The 22,040-nt window shown below is 49.0% G+C and overlaps 1 pseudogene; it reads left to right on the top strand.

Annotated features, from left to right (window-relative positions):
- Window positions 1-5,382: 5,382 nt before the first annotated feature.
- LOC138397859 (mitochondrial proton/calcium exchanger protein pseudogene) lies at window positions 5,383-21,774 on the top strand (annotated as a pseudogene).
- The last annotated feature ends 266 nt before the right edge of the window (window positions 21,775-22,040 follow it).

Below are 22,040 nucleotides of genomic sequence, written 5' to 3'. Positions count from 1 at the left end.
GTTTATTAGTATCATGTGTCTCCATGACAACCCCCAGCTGGCTTCTCCCTCCAGGCCCCTAAGAGCACTCGCCCCTCCCCCAGCCTCAGGCCTGGGGGACTGGTGTCCTGCTGCCTTATTCTGTCTGTCTTGCTACCACACCTCTAGGGGTTTGGTGGCAAGGACTCCTGGTTTGTGGGGGGGATGGTGGCGGTGGAGGGGTCCACTGGATGGATTAGAACACAGACTCTCAGAACCTCCGAACGGGGAAAGCCCTCAGAGTGCATCTAGTTCCATAGCTATCCCAGAACTGAAGCCCAGAGAGGGCAGGGCGCCACCCAGGGTCACACAGCAAGGCAGTAGCAGATGAAGCCAACACATGACTTGAAGCTGCTTCCAGGACCAGCCGCTCAGAGACGCTGCAAAGGCCTCTGTGGAGCCGGCATCTGCCTGAGCAAAGCAGTTGAGAGGCAAGAAGGGTGAAGGTGTAGATCGTGTGTTTTGTTTAATTGTGGTGAAATATATATATAACATAAAATTTACCATATTTACCATTTTAACCATGTTTTAAGTCAACAGTGGCATTAAGCACATTTGCATCACTGTGGATCCATCTCCAGGACTTTTTCATCTTCTCTGTGCTTTTTAAATTTTATTGTGGAAAAATATACATAACATAAAATATGCCTTCTTAACTATTTTTAAGTGCACAGTTCTGTGGCATTTAACACATTCTCATTGTTGTGTTCTCTGTGCTTCTCAGTGAAAGGCAAATGAAGACAATGTTTTTAAATTCTCCACCCTATTATTTTGAGCCTTTGCGGACTTCCAGCAGCCCTGAGACCCGAGGGGATGTCGTACGTCACCTTGGCTCAGGTAGGGGGCTGGGGCAGGCAGCTGAGGAGGTTGGGGAGGGTACTGGGGAAGGAGTTTCCCGTCTAGGCTGACCGTCACCAGGGACATAGGCTGAAACAGCCTCGTAGCCTCTCTGACCATTTTTCAAAACAATGACCATTTTCGAAAAAGTGCCTAGAATTTCTGAGCCTGAGATCCGGAGTCCATAGTCTGAGCAGAGGAGAGAGACGGTTTTCAGTTTGACCTCCTTGGACTCCCTGGGGTTACCCTGGGAGACCTGGCTGAGCAATGCTGGAAGAGCCCCCCAGACCTCTGGCCTCAATTTCCCCTTAAAATGAAAGGTGTAAACCAGATCATTTGATGGTGCCTTCTGGGGGAGCCCAGGGACTCTAGAGAATCCCTGCCCCTCACCCAAAAATCTAATGCCCCAAGAGAGGCAGGCAAGGTGGACTTTCATGTTGAACCTGCTGAAAGGAGCTGGGACAATCGCTAGCAACAGAACTCTTTATTTAGTAATAACAATAGCAGTTATTATTTACTGAGGGGCCTGTTGTGTGCTAGGCATTTCATATCATCTCATTGCATCCCTCCTCCCCATTTTACAGATAAGTCTCAGAGAAGTTAAGTAAGTTGCCCAGGGTCACACAGCTAGTAAGTCTCAGAGCTGGGACTCATACTTTAGATCTGTTTCCAGAGCTGGTGTTCCCATCCCCACCCCCTGCTGGTGGCAGCACTTCTGAACTTGACTTTCCATAGCTGCTGAGCACACAGGCTTTGGAGCCAAGTCCTGGGGCTCCAAGCTCAGCTCTGCCTGGAACTAGGTGACTTTAGGCAAGTTACTTATAGTCTTTGAGCCTGAGTTTCCTCATCTGTTAAAAATGGGCATAAGAATAGTACCTACTTCATAAGATGGTTAGGAAGATTAAATTAAATGAATTAGTATTTGTGAAGCAGTTAGAACAAGGCCTGGTTCACAATGGGAGGCATTTAGTATCTGTTGAATTTTTAAAAATATTATGTTTGTAGTCAGCTTTTTTTTACTGTCAGTTCTGTTTGAACTAGAAAATCAATTGGAAATGTTTATTTTTAATAGTTTTGCTTTCTATTTCTCATGATTGAGCAATGAACAAAATGGAGCTTTTGGAATGCCTAGAAAAACACACACACCAACACCACTGCATACACGCACCCAGTCCAAGATGCAGTTCCATTAACATTTTCACAGAAACACATCTATTCATGAGTTTTTGTAGAGGAGAGAAAAAAAAAAAAATCTCTTCCAAAACAGGCCATTCAATGTTGGCCAAGTTCCTTAAGTTGCCTAAAATGGGCAGCATTTTCGTGTTTTCTAAGTACAGTGTGTGTATTGGAAGCGGACTCTTTGGAAATGGCGACTTCTCTGCCACCCCTTCTTTCTTTCCCTTCTGTACCAATGGAGCAAGGATGTTTGCCATTCCTGGCCCTAAAGACAACTATTTTGACTCCTTGAGAATTCCCTGCTTTGTGCTGCCCAAAATATAATGTCAATGAATGTCAAAAACCACATCAGATCCCCAGAAAGCTGAGTGGTGCTGGGTCTGCCTTGGTGGCTTCTGGGCTTGCTTCACTCTAGGGCCCGAGGCTTCTGAGGTCTGGCCCCTGGGGACACTTGGCTCCATCTGGGCCCCCAGCCAGGATCCCTGCTACACCCTGGCCATGATAAGGGGTGTCCCTGTCACAGCTTGCAGGAAAGAACCAACTGTGAGCCACACGGAGTTTTAAATTGGGGAATTGTCAGTTCTTACGTGTGGGAAGCCTTGTTCTGTCTGGGTGCTCCTCCAGGGGAGGGTTCCAGCTGGCCTGGCCCTACCCCAGCAGGAGCTGTCATTAGACATCTTCTGTGGTGGTTTCTAGGCCTTGGGGGTGCGCTCCCAAGTGATCAGGAGAAGCCACGGGCTTTTGAGGTGAGTCTCTTCTTGAATTTTTTATGTTGGGGTAGAGGAGAAGCTAGGGAACAGAAGTCCACAGAGTCGATGAAAACCACTCTTGAACAGACAGATTTCCCTACCTGCTCCGTGATAGAGGGGCCAGCTTCAGAGAGCAGTGAAAGCCAGTGGACAAAGGTTTGAATCCTGGCTCCACTATTTTCTGGTCTGTGTGAACTTGGGCATTCCATGTGTTCCCTGGGGGCCTTGGTGTTCTCACATATAAAGGGGGGATGACACCCTCTACCACGTAGGAATCAAATGAGAAAGCATCCTCCGTGGTCTCTCTGCGAATCTTGCAAACAGAGGCACTGACCGCCTTTGTTCTGGACTGTCTTTTCAGGACATATGGCAGCAAACAGCCTTGGAAGACAGCATAGTATCTCCCTCTGGTGCAAGGGACAGGCGTGTTTTACTTCCCATTAAAAAAAATTTGGGTTCCCTGAGCTCAGTGCTCCTCTCCTATAAAACACCCCACTGCATGTGCAGGTGTCTCTCTTTGCATCACAGGTGAAACCAGTGCAAACGTGATGTTTACGCTGTGCCACGAGTAACAGAAGTCCTTTGTCTCTGACCCAGGAGTCAGAGCCAGTCTTATCTTTCATACCCGCATCCATGAAACAGCGACAAGCTAACTTCTTATAAATAAGGTAAAATGTCAGATCGTTCCCAGTTCTTGCCAGTTTTGGTGACGAGCATGTGATGCTGACAGAGAGCCAGCTTTCTAGAAGAGGAAAGATGAGGGTCTCACAAGCCCACGTGTGGGAAGTCCGTGGAAATCAGCAGCAAACATTTTGGCCACACCGTATGGTCAAGTGGCAGTGAGTGGCTCTCTGTTATTGCCTGTCAATGAGAAGGACCTGGGAAGGCAGTTGCAGGCTGCGTGCTGGGAGGTGGGGTCAAAGACGGCTGCCAAATGATGCCCTGGTTGTTATAACCCTTTTCCCGGGTGGAGAATAAACTAGCACTACGATTTGTCCTGGCCGGGCAGACGGTGCCGCTGCCTTTCAGAGGCAGTTACAGAAGTGGCCACTTACGCCCCAGAGGGAAGCTGACTACTGCTGTGGGCAGAGACCAGAAGGGTCTAGAACTTAAGCAGATTCACCTGGCATGAGAGGGTGGGGCACGTGGTGCTTGTGAAGGAGGAATGACAATGTCAGCCGCTCCTGCACTCCACTGCGCCAACTTTAGATCCATTTGGAGACGACAGTGAAAGGTCTCAGAGTTATTTTACTGTGTGTTTTACAGTGGATCCTGGCTGCTATAAGAGAATAGAAAGGGACTCTGGCTTGTTTAGGGAAATTTCCCTGAGACAGACAAGGTCCCAGAGGAAACCACAGATGAAGAATTGGTTGGTATTAGGTCTCTTACTGCTTCAGTTTGGGTTTATGATACCCATGGTGACCCACCGGAGCATGGGAAACTGACTCAAATCTAGATCAATTCTTGCCATGTACCCCACCACCCGGGAAAACTCCCTGAGTCCTTAGGTTGAAACCACGTAAAAACTTAGACACCATATTGGTAATGGGGCAGCAGATGCCCTGGGTTAGGGTGGCCTCCTTTAAAAAGTTTCTGCCCTGTCTATGGGTCAGGCCCAGCTTAGCCTAGGGGCATAAATCCGGTGGCCCCAGCAGAAAGCAATGTGGCTATGGCTGCTCAGTCAAATTATTTCTAAAACTGAGATAGACGGTGTCAACAACGATGACCATACTACACAAAATAGGGCTGGGTGTGCACTGCTTGGTTGAGCCCTAGGCAGCTGTTGTGCTGGCCACAGCCAGAAGTAAAGGCACCTTGCTTACTGTCACGGAGCCACGCTCTCCCTCCACAGCCCCCGGCCACTCCCTCCCTTGCCACCCTAGCCTCAGCTACTTTAAGGAGCAAGATGATTGGGGTGAGGCTAAAGTCTTCCTGTCCCCAAGGGGGCTGAAGTTTGCTGCTGTCCAAGGACACTGAGGAGCTTTGGAGAGGGGAGGGACACAAACTTTCCTAGGTCTCCTGGAGACGGGCACCCAAATCTCCACCCTGCCCGTGGGGGAGGGGAGCCTGGGTTCAGCTAAGGGGGTGCTGAGTAGGGTTCATCATGGGGAGGGGACACTAACACAATCCTTTGGGCCATGTCAATGTACTGCTGTTGTGACTTCTGCATCTAAATGACTGATGGGCTGATTATGCACTTGTACTTTCCTGTCCCATAAGAGCCATGGGAGGTTCTCAATGGGGAAAAGCCACCCATAGAGAAGTGCTGATACCTTTGGGGCCCCCACAACCCTAGTGACCCCTTTGAGCTATGAGAGTGATGAGCGACAGATGATTTTGCTGATGGAAGCCTCTGGCTAAAGGGAGGCGTCCTCCACACAGAGGCACCGTTGGGGTTTGGGGGTCATGTCTTCCCTGACATGACTACCGGGTACACTCTTTTTGAAAGCAGCTATTAGCTTGAGACCAGCTCTTACTGAAATTGAACACTTAACCAACACAGGCGTTGTGACAATGTGGCCTGATAGTGCCATTTGGGGTGGGTCAACTTAGACTCAGTGACTGACAAGGTGGGAGGGTCCCAACAAGTTCCCGTCGTCCCATGGAAACTGCGCCCAAGAGCATGCTGGCCCTGTCCCAGCAGCAGCTTGGCTTCACGTCCCTCTGGGGAAAACTGTCCCACACTCCGCCCCCCACCAAAGCAAAGCTGCTGGCTCAGTGTGGACCTCGGTTCGCAGAGCTTCCTCTACGTGCCTCGGCCACGTTTACTGATGGTCCAGCTGGGCCCACATGGTGTCCCCCGGGCTGCCATGGCTGTTCAACCTTAGCGCCGGCTCTGCAGGACTGAAATGAGTGTGGTCACTTTGCTTGGTGGGCAGAACTTCACGCTGTTCTCACTGCCCTGGCCAACGCTGCCCTGGATGGAGCCTGTGATATTTTTACTGACTCTTGGGCATGGCCAATGGCTTGGCTGTTTCATCTGCCACTTGGAAAGCTAGAGGCTGGTAGATTAAAGACATCCTCCTTTGGGGTCACAGCCTGGGGGAACGACTGGGGCTGCTAACTGGACTGGACTGCCTGGGTCACTCCTGTAGGTGCGCATCATCAGGGTCTGCTCTCTGATGCACATGGCAACACCCCTACCTCGTGGACCTGGACGAAGTAAGGGAATCCGTGCTTCTGCCATTGCGTGCCAGACGGTGACTCCTGCCGAAAGCTGACCTGGGTATCTCTCGGCAGGCATGGCCTCTGCCTCCTTATGCCAGATCGACTGCCTTGGACCTCTGACCCTGCCTGGTGGCTATTGTTGGTTGCCTCTCTGCTTTTGATACTTTTTCAGGTTATGGTGCTGCCGTTCCAGTCTGATCAGCCAATTCCAGTCGCAACATTGTGGTCCTTGAAACTAATCTGTGTCATGTTTTCAGCTTTCTGGACCATTTACAGTCCGATAATGGTGTGCCTTTGATCACAAAACTCAACAATGGGCTGACCATCAAGGTATTCAATGACTCTCCATGCTCCCTGTCATCCACAGGGATAGTATTGTTGGGGGTTGAAACGGCTCCCTCAAAAACTTGGGTCAAAGTTTCCAACTCTCTCTCTTACTTTCTCCTAGTCTACATACCTCAGTAAGGCAGTCTGGTCACTGATTGTGGCTGTCCCCAGAAAGGAAACATCTACTCTTGGCCATTTCCTGGGCAATGACCAAGATGAAAGGGGTGGGGTTTATACATAGACCAATTTTGAAAATTTGAGATTTTGCCCTAAAAAATCCTGGGCCTTATGTTAATACTTCTTACTTTCCCTGAATGGCCAGCCTGGTTGATACATACTATAGTTGGCAGTCTGACTAAAAGGGTATCTTGGGGATTCAGACTGAATTCTGGTTAAATTTTATAAAAATATCCTGTTGTTCTTATACCTGTCCCCTCTGGAAGAAAAGTCTGGCTATAAGTAGGTCATGATTGGGAAAAAGGTGAGGTTATAGGCACTGGAAAGGAACACACTGCTTTTGTGCTGATAGAGGAAGAGCAACACTCCAGCACCTGGGAAGCGAACGCCTTAGATCGCAGGAGCCTTCCTGGCGATGGCACGGGCCCTGGTGCAGCTCTCTGAAACTGTTGCAGGTGCCTTAACTTTAGCTGGCTGCTGTGTTGGGCACCGCCCCCCGCCACCAGACGGCTCTGACCATCATCTGACTGTCATTTTTCTTAACCTTTCTGAAAAACTGAGAAGTTATGGGAAATCTTAATAGTAAGAGATAGCCCCAGCTCCTGCACCTCCCATGCCAAACACCTTCCAACACCCCTGGATATCTGCCCTACTCCCAGCATTCAGTCATCCCAGGGCCTGACAAATGCGACCCAACTGGGGATGTGGACAAACAGGACAGATTGGACTAATTGCTCTTCGCTCTCCAAAAACACATAATTTGTTTCACAGTCAGAGATAACTAACTCACCATCAGGTCTCTCATTTCATGCTCACGCTAATGCTTCTGTTTCTGTGGGATGATGCCTGCTTTACAGAGAAGCAAAAGCTCAGAGAAGTCAGGCCGTTGCCTAAGGTCACACAGCCAGTGGCAGCACTGGGTTGCGATTAGGTCTGCCTGACTCCTGTTCTAGTGCTAAGTTCTGCCTCCTTAGCTTTCCCTCCTTCAAGGTGCAAGAATTTTTTCGTGGGCCTCACAGTCCCTGGCTTGTGGCAGTTCACCTCTCTTGGTTCTGGACACCACACTTGGGAGGCTTAGAAGGCCGAGGGAGCATGGAGCAGCCTGTGGGCCCCCTACCACTCCCTCTCCATATGGTGGTTTCAGTTGTCTTATCTGTGAAATGGGTCTAAGACCTGCTTTGTTCAACAGCGGGGTTGTAAAGACCAAATGAGTTCAGGAGCAGAAAGGTGCTTTGGAAAACGGGAAGTTGTCCAGTTGTGGACATTGATGTGTCTGAGACATGGGCCAGGAGAGAATGAGGGGCTTGCTAGAGGGCCCGGGAGGGAAAGAGCAGAGTGGAAAGGGCCAGTCAGGGTCTGGGCCAGGGTTCCCTCCTGAGCTCTTTCCTGTGCCTGAAGTCCCAGACATGGCTTTGGGGTGAGCGGCACCTTTCCTGGGTTCTCCTTTTAAACCCTCACCCTATTTAGAGCAGTAGGATTGGACTTGACATGTAATATATGGAGCCCACGTGCCGGGAACCTCACAGACTTTCTCTAATGAAATACTTACACTGACGTGCACACTAACCCTCGTGTCCCACTGGACAGATATGGAAAATGAGGCTCAGAAGACCTCAGTAATTCACCTGAGTTCTCATGGGAGGTAAGGGATAGTCAGGGTTTGGACTGAGCTCTCTGGCTGCGGAGACTGGTTGTTTGAGGGCTCTTTAGTTTTTTATACCTTTGGCTGTCACCCCCCGAGAAACCAAGCACACTGAGGCTAGGGCCTGGCCAAGGAAGACCCAGAATCCTCCCCTATGGAGGGATCCCAAAGTGCCTGAAGGCCAGGTGCCCACAGGCTGGCCTCCTTCCAGGAGGGGCTTCCAGGTTGGAAGGGGCAGCCCAGACCACCAGGGCTCTGATACATGGTGATCTCTCTGTGACGGAGCCATAGCTGTTTCAGCCTGGGTCCTTCCACCTGCCTCAGGAGCTACTTTTGTTCCTCTCTCTACGACGCAGCCAGATGGATCTTCCTAAAATGCAGCCGTGGCCAAGTCACTCCCTTGTACAAAGCTGCCCATTGGCTGCCCATCCAAGACCAAGCTCTATAAGGCCCTTCGGGGCCTGCAGCACCCACCCTCCCTGGGCTGAACCAGTAATGTTCCTTGCATAGGCCTTACTGGCTGTGACTCCAAGCCTTTGCTTATGCTGTTCCCTCTTCCTAGGATGCCCTTCCCCCCTCCACTGCTTAATTGTCAAATTCCTTTCTGTTCATTTAAAATAGTGATTCTTATGAATATTTAATGTGTTTATCAGGCGATATACACACATGGACAAAATGGTGTATAGTAAGAATTGCTCCTCCCACCCAGGCCCAGCCACCCTGATCCCCTTGGGCTACCTGTTCCTTGTGTGCTTTTTTTTTTTTTTTTTGAGACAGCATCTCACTCCGTTTCCAGGGCTAGAGTGCCATGGCATCAGCCTAGCTCACAGCAACCTCAAACTCCTTGGCTCAAGCGATCCTCCTGCCTCAGCCTTCGAAGTAGCTGGGACTACAGGCATGCTCCACTCTGCCCAGCTAATTTTTTCTATATATTTTTAGTTGTCCAGCTAATTTCTTTGTATTTTTTAGTAGAGATGGGGTCTCACTCTTGCTCAGGCTGATTTCGAATTCCTGAGCTCAAACGATCCACCCGCCTCGGCCTCCCAGAGTGCTAGGATTACAGGTGTGAGCCATTGCACCCAACCTCTTGTGTGCCTTTGTTTCCTTGACTCTATTGGCTTCTCAGTGCTCCCACTCACCTGTCCCTTCCTGTAGACTTTCCCCTGCCTGGCCCAGGTGAACCCTGCCTGCTGGGTCCTCCCCGAGAGCTTGCGCAGCACCCAGACACCCCGCCTTGTTCCAGCAAATGTGCCTTGGCATATTTTATTGTGACTGTTTATAGGCCTATTTTCTCCCTAGCCTGGGAGCTGCTTGAGGGTGGCAACTGTGTGGTGTTGGTTTCTGTGTCCCCAGTGGGAGGTGAGGCCCTGGCACGGGGCTCAGTAAACACAGGTTAAAGGTGACATTGGAGGATTGAAGCGTCTTAGGATGGTGACAGCAGGGGGCCTGGAGCTGCTGCTCTTCACAGAAATCCCCCAGAGAGGAAATAAGTGGCGCTGGGGAAACCGAGGAGCCGGTGGAGGGGACAGGGGAGGAAGAGAATAGCTACATGTTCACCTCACACCATGGAACAGAATAAATTCCAGATGGATGAGACTGTAAAATGTGAAAACAATGGAACCATAAAATAACTAGCATGAAATGTTCATGATTCTGATCTCTGGATGGGAAGGGCCTCTTCCAAGCATAGCAGTAATGGAAGAAATTATAAAGGAAAAGATGCATATATTTGTATACTTAAAATTGGAAACTTCTGTACATCAAAACACACCATAAATAGAATTAAAATAAAAAGAAATATGTAAAGAGCATTTGAAAATCAAAAAGAAAAAAAAAAATCTAAAAACCTCAGCAGGAAGACATGGGCAGTGGCTATAAAAAGAAAATCAACAAAAGGGGAAATTTACGTGACTGAATATTTGGAAAAATGTTTAGTCTCATTAGAAAACAAAATATGCAATTAAAGGAGGGAGATGGTATTTTTCCCTTATCACTTTGGACAAATTTTTTTTTTTTTAAAGTCGTGCTCAGTGGGGCTGAGATAAAGTTTGGTGAGCAAAATGCACGTTCTCCTTTCCTGTGGATTGGACTATAAACGGGGTGGCTTTCAGGAAATCAGTTTCTCAATGTGGATCAAAAGCCTTATGCCCTTTATTCCAGCAATTCTGCCTCTGGGGATCTTTCCTGAGAAATATTCAGTTTTCTATAACAGAAAAAATTCTGAAACAGTCCAAATGTCCAATAATAGGGAATTACAGAAATGATGGTACATCTTTGTGACAATATTATGCAGCCTTTAAAAATGAGGTTGACTTGACTGCAGTTGTGAACGGTAATGGTGCCTGGGGAGCGGGAGGCGAGATGGAAGCACGACTGGGTTTTTTTTCCTTTCCACTTTCCATTTTCCTGGACTCTTTACCATACACTGTGTTATTTTTATAAATAAAAATATCATATTTTAGAATATTTTTAATTATATAGAAAAACGATCATTTGCTGGAACAAGGCGGGGTGTCTGGCTGCCGCACAAGCTTTCGGGGAGGACCCGGCAGGCAGGGTTCACCTGTGCCAGGCAGGGGAAAGCCCAGAGGAAGGGACAGGTGAGTGGGAGCCCTGAGAAGCCAATATAGTCAAAGCGACAAAGGCACACAACAGACATGCAGCTCATGGGGATCAGGGTGGCTGGGCCTGGGTGGGAGGAGCAATTCGCACTACATGCCATTTTGCCCATGTATGTATATAGCCTAATAAACACATTAAATATTCATAAGGATCATTATTTTAAATGAACAGAAAGGACTCTGATAATTAAACAATGGAGGGATGAAGGGCACTGTAGGAAGAGGGCACAGCATAAGCAAAGGCTTGGAGTCACAGCCTGGCCTGTGTGCTTTATCACATGGTACGCCCATGCTGAACAGCAGAAAAGCAGTGATCAGCCTACATATTTGTAATGTGATACTTGATGTATACATACATACATAGGTAATGCAGTAAGCACTGAATTCAGTCCCTGGCATAATAAAGTGCTGAATATATGCACACAAATTGATACTATGATATTAATGCATGCATATACGAATATAAAATATAACCAGTGAATATATCTGGGTTCTAGAGATTGGGATGATTTTTGCACCCTTTTTCTTTTATACTTTCCCAGAGTTTTCAAATTTTCTATACAGATCATATATTATTTTATTATATTAAAGTATATTATAAATTATAATTATAAAAGCAGATTCTCCACTATAAATGTTGAATGAAAAGGATCTGGTGTTAAACTTCAATTAAACATTTCTAACTGCCAGTGTTCTGTTTAATTGAAATTTGACTGTATCAAATGAAAATAAATGAATCCTCACATTTGTATCATTTGATAGTATATTGCCACCCTTAATCACCTCCCTTCATCCCTGTAGCTCCCCTGCGAGGAGCTACGTGTCAATAAGGCATGGTGGAAATAGTACACACACACAGACACACACACACACGTCTCCCATGGCCTTGGACGAGTCCAGTCCTCAAGGGCTCCAGTCTCATCCCAGCCCCATGTTGCAGCTTTCTAATGGGGCCTCCTGGGCTCCCCGTGGTGCAGTGGACACCAGTGGGGTTTGGCAAGGCCATGGGAGGAGACGAGCACCCCACAGTCCTGGCAAGCTAGTGGGATGCACTTCATCTTCCATTTGGCTTTCAGAGAAGGCGTCCTGGCTGCTGTCCCTAGAAGACCCTGTCTTGACTGATAAGGCTCTGGCTACTCTTGATGCCCCACAGATAGTGGGTTTGGCAATGGGGTGACACTTCCTTGGAAGAACAAAAAAGAAGATCGAGTCCTGCAAATGCTTCCGGGGTAAATGCTTTCTGCTCTCTTTCACTTACTGGCTTCATGTGTGATTTGTTTCTGGGGCACTTGGGATACAGAGCGTTCTCTGAGCCACAGTACAGAAACCCCACTTCACAGGTAGACTAAAAAAATCCCGGGAGGGTGGTATAGGGAGGGGAACAGCACAGCAAGATTATGGGAGAAGCATCACACTGGGCATGTCAGTCATACACAATTGGTCAGGCCACAGAAGAGAGGTTAGAAAGACAGTAGTAATAACAATGATGAAATAACAACTGTTGTTCATTGAGCACCTATTTTGTGCCATCTATTATCTCATTTAATTGTCCCATCATTCCTATGATGGGTAATGTTATGCTCATTTTACGGATGACAAAATTGAGACTCAGAGTGGTAAGATAAGTGCCTGTGCAGCTACTTGGTAAGTAAACGGCAGAGCTGGAATTCGAATCCAGGTCGTTCTCCCTCCCAGACTAACATCCTGACCTTGCCTAGCCTAAGGTCTTCTCAATAAAGGTTATTTGAAAGAGATGGATTCAATGAGTACCTACTATTAATATTAAATGCCAAGCCTGGCTTTGGTGCTTCTCACATGGTATCTCATTTAATCTTCAGAATAGACTCAGTGGGATACGTGTAATTCTCCACATTTTGCAAATGAGAGAACTGAGGCGCAGAGGTTTGTCTAAGATCACACTGAGGGAAACAAAGGGCTGTTTCAGGAAAGCACTGAGTGGGGAGAATGAATCGGGAGCAACCTGGGTGCAGGGATCAGAGCCCCAGAATCAGAAAGGAAGTGGGGGCTGCTACGTGGATACTGTCTCCACTCACAGGAGGCAGAAGAGGGTCGAGGGGTAACTGATTTTGGACAAGCCATCACCCTAGCCTCAGTTTCCTCATCTGAAAAATGGGGCCACCAATACCTACCGTACAGAGTTGCTATGAGGATTGAATGAGATAATGCACAGGACATGCTTAGAGAAATGCCCACTTTCCCTTCCCTACTGGTCTCTGTCATTCCGTCAACACTCTTGGGAGGGGGGTCTGTAAAACCAGCCTGGCATCCCACCCTACTCCCGATCCCTCACCTAGCACCAGTGTGTACTGTGAGTTAACGGAACGAGAACCAGCTGAGCTGCTCTCTGGTTGTTTGACCTCGTGCAACTCACCCTCTCTGGGCCTCAGGCTGGGGGCAGGGGATGCTGAATTGGACCATCTCTGGGGGCCTCACCGTACCAGAGTGAGCCCTGTCCCCGGCTCCCCCAACCCCGGCCTGTACTGCCTTTCCTCTGAGCCCGGGCACGGGCTGCACGCACAGGCTCTACGGGCGGAGGCGGCTGCCCGCTGCCCCAGGGACCATCCCGGAAGGCTTTCCAGAGGGACCCCGCAACACACCCTAGGTGACAGACCGACCCCTCTTTCTCCTCCAGCCCCTGGCAGAGGCCCCCCAACACCAGCAGCGGACAGGAAAGTGACTCAGCCCCCACAGCCCCCTCCCCAGACTCACATACCCGCAGCCTTGCTTTGGAAAAAGGGTGGTTTTCATTTCTTTCCTTTTTTTTTTCTTTCAAGCACTCATACTCGTTCTGTCCCTGGGCTGTCTCTCCCACCAGCCTCCACGGTCTGAGCCAGAGGTCTTCAGCCAGCCCTTCTCCAGCCTCTCCTGGTGGAGGGTCCCCCGTCAGGGCGGGCTGTGTGGCCCTACTGTGAGTGGAGGAAGGGGGGCGCCTCTGGAGGCCCCCACTGGCCCCCTATTATATTGGCTTCTATTAAATTGAAACACATAGCACATCTATTACACAATAAACCACAGCTATTTCATGGATCAAATTAAGTTTTATTTGGGCAAATTACAACCTTTCCTACAGTCGTGCCTTTGTGAGGCCATTCCTTTTCAATAAAAGCAAGCATTTCTGGGGCTGGCCCTCATGGACCAAAGCTCCATGGTGGGTTGGGGGCTCATGCCGGGACTGGCGAGAGGGTGGGAGTGTGCATGGGGCATGTGTGTGTGCACACGCGTGCATGTGTGTGTCTGTGCACGAGACAGGAATTCTTGGGGCCCCTCTTGGGAATGGATCTGGCCTTATCCTCCCCCTGCCTTCTCATCCTGAGGTTGCCATGGAAGTCTGCAGAGAACTTCTCATTAAACAAGAAAAGAGCAGCAGCAGCGGCAGCAGGAAGGCATTTCCCGGAATCCGGGAGGAAGCATGAGTCACCGGCCTGCTAAGTGAGCCCTGCATGGCCACGGCGGCCCCAGCCCAGGAGGCCTGCAGCGCAGGGCCAGCCGTCAGGCCCGCGCCAGGCCGGCCCGCATAGACACGCCTGCTGCCCAGGCTGACGCAGGCTCCAGGAATGCAAACAAAGCTGGGTGGAGGGGCCTTGCAAGGGCCAGGGCGCTGGGCCAGGCAGGAGGCAGCAAGCCTGTGGGAGAGGCCTGTACAAGGGCCTTGGGCCTCAGATGAGCCCTTCTCTGGTGTCCTTGGAGCCCAGAACACCTGGCTGGTAAGGGTCCTAACTCCTGACATGACCTAGCCTAGCATGGCCAGCACTGGCCGTCAAGGTCCTCACAGGGCAGGGCCGGGAGTTGCCCTTAGATCAGAGGTTCTCAAAGTGGGTCCCTGGACCAGCACCAGTTGGTCCCTGGGGACTTGTCAGAAATGCAGATTCTTGCACCCTACCCCCTCCACAGACCTACTAAATCAGAAACCTTGGGAGTGGGGCCAGCAATCTGTTTTAACAAGCCCTGCGGGCGATTCTGATGCCCGCTCCAGTTTGAGGACCACGACATGTAATGACCCATGAGTCCACTTCAAACCACGTCTGCTGGACAGTCATTGAGCACAGTGAGAGCCCATGCTCGATAGTGCTTCCTGAGTGCCGGGCCCTGAGCTGACTGCCTTACCCGTGCTAACACGTTTAATCCTCCCGGCAACCCCTTGAGGTCGGGTTTTGTGATCACCGCTCCATTTCACAGGTGATAAGTGCTGCTTTTTTTCCAGAAGCCACGGTTCTGGGACCTCAGAGGTGATGGGAGATGCTGGGCTGGACTCATAGATTTGGCCCGTGCTGGGTAACTAATTTAGTGGCTGCCCGGCCTTTCCCTGGGTAGCTTTTCCTTAAATGCCCTTCGCAAGCTGTCCTGCTACCTAAGAGGTGGCCGGGTGGGGAGAACCCTCACTCGGAACTGGGGAATACGAGGGAACGAGGCAAGCGGAGTGAGAGAAGCAGGAGGAGACAGGAGAGGAGCGAGGCCTGGGAGAGATGCATAGTCCCGCAGAGTCTTGCTTCTGCTAACATGGGTCCTGGACCGACCAGCAGCACCAACAATGCCCGGGAACCTGCGAGAAATGCGGAATCCTGGGCCCTACTCCAGACTTACTGAATCCGAATCTGCACGTTCACAAGATCCCCAGGGATTTGCGTGCACAGTTAAGTTCAGGGAGCATGGGGCAGGGCACAGAGGCAGACCCCTGAGCCCCTTCCTACTGCAGGTAATGGGGGCTCTGGCTCCCTCATGAGCACAAGCATCCCCTCGGTAAACCCTGGAATGTGAGGGCACTGGAGACACCCTCCAGCCCTTAAAACCCCACAGCCAAACTACTGTAGTGAGTAGATGCTCTCACCCTACTGAGCTGCCTCTTCCCAGGGTGAGGACTTCACTTCCTTTACGGTCTTTTCCTGGAATATGAGCTCTGGGTTCTAACCCAGGCTCTTCCACTTACTGACTGTGATCCTGGAAGTTGCTAAACTTCTCTGTGGCTTGATTTTCCTTTTCTGTAAAACAGGGGTAACTATTTCTTACAGCATACGTTATTTTTTGGTGCAGATGAAATCAGCATACACATATAGAATGCTTAGAACAGTAAGGACTTGGCACATAACTGCATTAACATTAGCTGCTTGATTATTTCAGTCTTCCTTCTTTCTCTCCTCTGGGTGGCCCTTGGGCTGAGGGCGTGGTGCTGACCTCTGAGGAGTCAGGGAAGGCAGTGCCATGGCAGGGACACTGGGTTAGAGATGATGCCTGTAGGGGAGAGAGGGAAATGTGTTTGTGTGACACCCACGATATGCACAGCTCAGTGCCAGGCATGGGCCTCCTTTCCACAGTTGTACCAGGAAAGTGCTGTTATTTTCTAATCTTGCAGATGAGGAGTGAGGCCCCAAAGTGGAATGACCGGCCCAAGGTCTCGCAGTCAGCGAGGGGTGGAGCTAGTGCTTGGTGGGGTCTGCCTGGCCAGCTTGACCTCAGCCCCCCTCGCACGCCCCCATGCCTCCGTCTCCACTACAACCCAGCCCCACCCCTTGAGGGGGGTCCAGAGGCCAGGGCTGGCAGAGGAGCAGGGAGCCTGAGGCGTCCTGAGGACGTGGCTTGTGGCTCCTTCCCTAGGGCCTCGGTCTCCCCTGGGTGGTGCCTCCTTCTTGCAGGGCAGTGGGGTCTGCCGAATGGACCTGCCATGGGTTGGCTGCTCCTGGCTTTGCTTCCCCAGCACAGTTTCCTTGTCCCTCTGTCCCCTGACTGGGAGGCAGATGTGTTAAACCCCCAGTAAGGGGGATTTTTGGTTTCAGTTCTGATTTACAAAGGGCTTGGAAGTTGTCACTCTCATCCTCACAGCAAGAAAATAGTCAAACAAACTGAAAGTCAACAACTTTTCTTATTTTCATCAGAGAATTAAGGTCACAGGGCAAACCGCCACTGTGAAATCTGGGGCGATGGGTGAAGCCAGAGAATCACGGCCAAGACCAGCTTACCTGAAGCAGAGCCACTGGAGCCGGTAACCGTTGGGAACACTTAAATGGTAAGTTTGATGAACTTACGGAAGCTAAATGTGGACTTGCTTAAAAACTAAAAACTTCTAGGGGCCCAGTTATAGCACCCCTCTCAATAAACAGGTTTTACCTCCAGAAACCTCACCAGGGTTACTTGAGGAAGATTAGAGAAAAAAGCTCTTTGTTTCAGGCAGAAAGAGGGGGGAAAAATAACCATTTTGAAACACCCCCACTGTAATAAAAGTCTACCCTCCAGGGAAACTATTGTACCAGAGCCTTATCTGACCTGAGGGAAGGGCATTAGACAACTCCAGCCCTCTATCCTTCCTGTCTGTCTCACTTAAGGGGAGGAACAAAGGGGGCTAAGGAATGCTCCTTAAGGTTATAGCCCAGGGACTCAGGCCAACTGAAAAACTAAGATTAAATGATAAGAATGTAGAATGCCTCCCCTCCCCAACATCTTATTACCCCCACCACAACAAGTTTTCAGTATAATAACAGTGGATTACAACTGAAAGAGCTGCAAGACACAGACTTTTTAAGTAGGAATTCATAGGGAAACCCAAAGACAACCATGGGGGCGGGAATAAAACAAGGAAATTAGAGGAAATCAAAGCTTCTGGCACCTACAGCTACAGCAAACATTAAACACAGACCAGCTTCTAGCAAGAATAACATAACCTCTCAGTCTAAAAGCCCAATTATTTCAGTTCATATAACCTAATATATCATGCCTTGCTTTCAACAAAAAATTAAAAGGCATGCTAAAAGTCAAGAAAACACACAGTCTGAAGAGACAAAGTAAGCATTAGGACCAGAGTCAGATATCACAAAGATTTTGGAATTAATCAGACAGGGGATTTAAAATTATAATTACTAATATTTTAAGGGCTCTAGTGGGAAAAGTAGATTACATGCAGAACACATGGGTAATGTAAGCAGAGAGATGGAATTTCTAAGAAAAGTCAAAAGGAAATGTGAGAAATCAAAAACAAAAGAAACGAAGAATTTCTTTGATGGGTTTGATGGGCCAACGAAAGAATCAGTAAGCAGGAAGATACGCCAATAGAAACTTCCCAAGCTCAAATGCAAAGAGAACAAATAGAATGGGGATGGGGAGAGGTGGGGAATAGAATATCCAGGAACTGTGGGACAGTTACTGAAGGTGTAACATGTGCCTAGTGGGAATACCAGAAGGAGAATAAAGGGGGAAAGAAGCAGAAGACATATCTGAAGTTAACAATGGTTGAGAATTTTCCAAAATTAATGATAAAGACCAAACCACAGATCTTGGAAACTCAAAGAACACCAAGCAGGATAAACACCATAAAATTCACACTGAAGCAGTTTGTGTTCAAACTGCAGAAAACCAAAGATGAAGAGAAAATCTTGAAAAAAATCAGAGGAAAAATATACCTTGCCCACAGAGGAACAGGAGAAGAATTACAACAGACTTCTCATCAGAAACCATACAAGCCAGGAGAGGATGGAGTGAAAATTTTAAAACATTGAAAGGAAAAAAAAAAACCCCATCAACCTAGAATACTGTATCCAGTGAAATTATCCTTTAAAAGTGAAAGAGAAATAAAGACTTTCTCAGACAAACAAAAACTAAGGGTATTTGTCACCAGTAGGTCTGCCTTCCAAGAAATGTTAAAAGAAGTTCTTCAGAGAGAAGGAAAATTATATAGGTCAGAAACTTGGATCTCTATAAAGAAAGGATGAGTATCAGAGAAGAAATAATAAAGATAAAATAAAAAATTTATATTTTCTTATTCTCAATTGATTTAATAGATAACTGTTCAAAGTAATAATAACACAAATGTATTGGGTGATTGCAGCATATGCGTAAGTAAAATGAATACTAGCAATGTTATAAGGAACGGAAGGGGGGCATTAGGAATACTCTGCTATAAGGTACCATGAAGTGATATAGTGTTATTGAAAGTGGACTTAGATTAGCTGCAAATGTATATTGTGAACTCTAGGACAACTAAAAAAATTTAAAAAGAAGGGTGATTGATATACTAAGAGAGGGGGAAAAAATGGAACCAGAGAAGGCAGAAAAAGGGGAAGATTAAAAAAAGAAAGAAGTACAATAAATTGAAAACAGTTACATGGTAGATACTAATCCAACTAATCCTATATCAATAATCACCTTAAATACAAATGGTATGAATACAACAATTAAAACACAGACTGCCAGAGGGAATTTTTTAAAAAAGAACTATGTTGTTTACAAGAAGCCCACTCTTTAAACATAAAGGCACAGATAGATTGAAAGGGACAAAGTCTAACATTCATTCATGATGATAAAAACGTTTCATAAAATAGGAATAGAGGAGAATTTCCTCAATTTGATAAATAATATTGACAAAACCTACAGCCAACATCATACTTAATAGTGAAAAACTAGATATTTTCCTGTTAACATCAAAAACTAGGTAGGGATGTCCCCTCTCACCACTGCAATCCAACATGGTACTGGAAATCCTAGCTAATGCAATAAGACAAGAAAAGGAAATAAAAGGTATATAGATTGGGAATGAAGAAATAAAACTATCCTTATGCACAGATAACATGATTAAGAAGAAAATCCCACAGAACTTTAAAAAAACCTACTGGAACTAGTGATTATAGCGAGGTTGCACGGTACAAATTTCTAAAGAAACGGAAAGCGCAGGCACGGAAGTGCCCAAAGGGACAGGCAGCCCGGCTGCCCCTCCTCCTCCCCGCCCTCCCGCCACCTCGCCGGAAGTGTGTGCCCGGAAGTGCGTGCCCGGAAGTGCGCGCCCAGAAGCCTGCACCTGGACTCGGCAGCCCGGGTACCAGGTCCTGGAGCTGGACGAGGGCCAACCGCGTTTGTCCACCGTCCGCGCTGGCCCCGCGGAGGCGCTAGGCTGTGGAGCGGCGGCGGCGGAAGCAGCAGCGGCGGAGGCACACGGCCATGGCGTCCGTCTTGCTGCAGCGTTGTCACGCCCAGGCGCCCGCCCTGGTCTCCGTTGTACCGACATCGTGAGGCTGGTGAGCCGTGTGCACGATCCATTTGGCGGCAGCGCTCCCGTCCACCCTGTGTGCCTTTCCTTCCGTCGCCTCAGCGGTTGGCCTCCGAGGCCCGAGCATTGGTGCGCTGTGGCCACAGTGCCATGTTTGGTTGTCGCGGGACCTCGGGGCCTTCCTGCGCGCTGCTGGCACTCCTCGTCCCCTCTTGGCGATGACTCCGTACTGAAGCCCCCCACGCCCCCCAAGGGCAAGAACAAGAAGCTGGAGGAGGGAGGGCGCGTGTACAGCGCCCCCGCGGCGGTGCCGGTGAGGCCGATCTGGCGGCGGGTCCTGGACGGGCTGAAGCACTATGACCACGGCTTCCGCCTGCTCTGGACAGACACCAAGATCGCCGCGCGCATGCTCAGGAGGATTCTCGGAGGACACACCTTGACCCGCCGAGAGCACAGGCAGTTTGTCCGGGTCTGTGCTGACCTCTTCCGCCTGGTCCACCTCCTTGTCTTCATCGTGGTACCATTCATGGAGTTCCTGTTGCCCATCGCGGTGAAGCTCTTTCCCACCATGTTGCCATCCACATTTGAAACCCAGTCCATCAATGGGGAGAGGCTGAGGAAGCAGCTGCGGGGGAAGCTGGAGATGGCCAAGTTTCTCCAGGACACCCTCGAGGAGATGGCCTTGAAGAACAAGGCAGCCGAGGGGAGTGCCACCAGAGATTTTTCTGCGTTTTTCCAGAACATCCGAGAGACAGGAGAAAGACCCAGCAATGAGGAAATCATGCGTTTTTCCAAGTTATTTGAGGATGAGCTGACCCTGGATAACCTAACACGGCCCCAGCTGGTGGCACTGTGTGAGCTGTTGGATCTCCAGGCCATTGGTGTGGACAACTTCCTGCGCTTCCAGCTCACCATGAGGCTGAGGTCCATAAAGGCTGACGACAAACTGATTGCTGAGGAAGGAGTGGACAGCCTGAGCGTCAGGGAGTTGCAGTCTGCATGTGGGGCTCGAGGCAGGCGGGCCCTTGGAGTCACAGAAGACCGTCTGAGGGGCAGCTGAAGCAGTGGCTGGACCTGCACCTGTATCAGGAGATCCCCACATCACTGCTTTTATTGTCCCGAGCCATGTACCTCCCAGACACCCTCTCCCCTGCTGACCAGCTCAAATCCACCTTGAAGACCCTTCCAGAGATCGTGGTCAAGGGAGCCCAGGTGAATGTGTCCAAGATTGAGGGTGAGCAGGTGGACAACAAGATTAAGTTGGAGGCCACACTGCAGGAGGAGGCAGCCATCCAGCAGGAGCACCGGGAGAAGCAGCTGCAGAAGCTCTCTCAAGCAGCAAAGGAAATGGCAGAAGCCACCCCTGGGAGGCCAGTGGCCGATCAGCAGCCAGACGTGCCTGATGTGATCCTGACATCAGAAGCCCTGAAAGACACTGCCCCTGTGCTGGAGGTCTTGAAGGAAGAGGAAATAACTAAGGAAGATATTGACATACTCAGTGATGCCTGTTCTAAACTGAAAGAGCAAAAGAAGTCCCTAACCAAGGAGAAGGAGGAGCTGGAGCTACTGAAGGAAGATGTTCAGGACTACAGTGAGGACTTGCAAGAGATAAAGAAGGAACTTTCAAAGACCGGCAAGGAAAAATATGTGGAAAGATCTAAAGCCAGCAAAAGACCGACAAAGAGAGTGCAACAGATGATTCCCCGGATAGACACCTTGATCTTGCGGCTGGAGACGGATCAGAAGGCTGGCAAGCTGGGCCCAGCGGAGGGCTCACCTGCTGAAGAGAAATTCATGAGGATCACTGACCTCATCAGTGTCATGAAGCAAATCAAACACATCCCAGAAAACAAGCTGATCATCTTGGCCACAACACTGGATAAAAATAAGGATGGCAAGATCAATATCAACAGCCTCATCAAGATGACTGAGCTGGTGGACAAAGAAGACATTCACATCTCTCCCAGCCAGGTGGCTGAGATTGTGGCAATGCTGGAGAAGGAGGAGAAGGTGGAAAAGAAGGAGAAGGCTAAGGAAAAGGTTGCAAAGGAGGCTGCAGAAGTGAAGAATTAAGGCTGGCCCTGGCTCTCAGGCATTTTGATGGCCCTGCACGTGCCTGCCTCCACTGTACCAGCTGCTGTGGTAATGACCACAACAGTGATTGCTTTGAGGTGATTCTTGGTGGCAAATCTAATATTTTGTCTGGAATAAATCAGAAACTTCCATTAAAAAAAGAAAAAAATGAAATGGAGAGATATTCCATGTTCATGGATAGGAAAATTCAGTATTGTTAAGATAACAATTCTTCCCAACTTGTTCTGTAGATTCAATGCAACCCC

The sequence above is a fragment of the Eulemur rufifrons genome, chromosome 2, assembly GCF_041146395.1.
Source record: "Eulemur rufifrons isolate Redbay chromosome 2, OSU_ERuf_1, whole genome shotgun sequence".
In the NCBI taxonomy this organism is placed as follows: Eukaryota; Metazoa; Chordata; class Mammalia; order Primates; family Lemuridae; genus Eulemur; species Eulemur rufifrons.
This window is presented reverse-complemented; position numbering and strand designations above follow the sequence as displayed.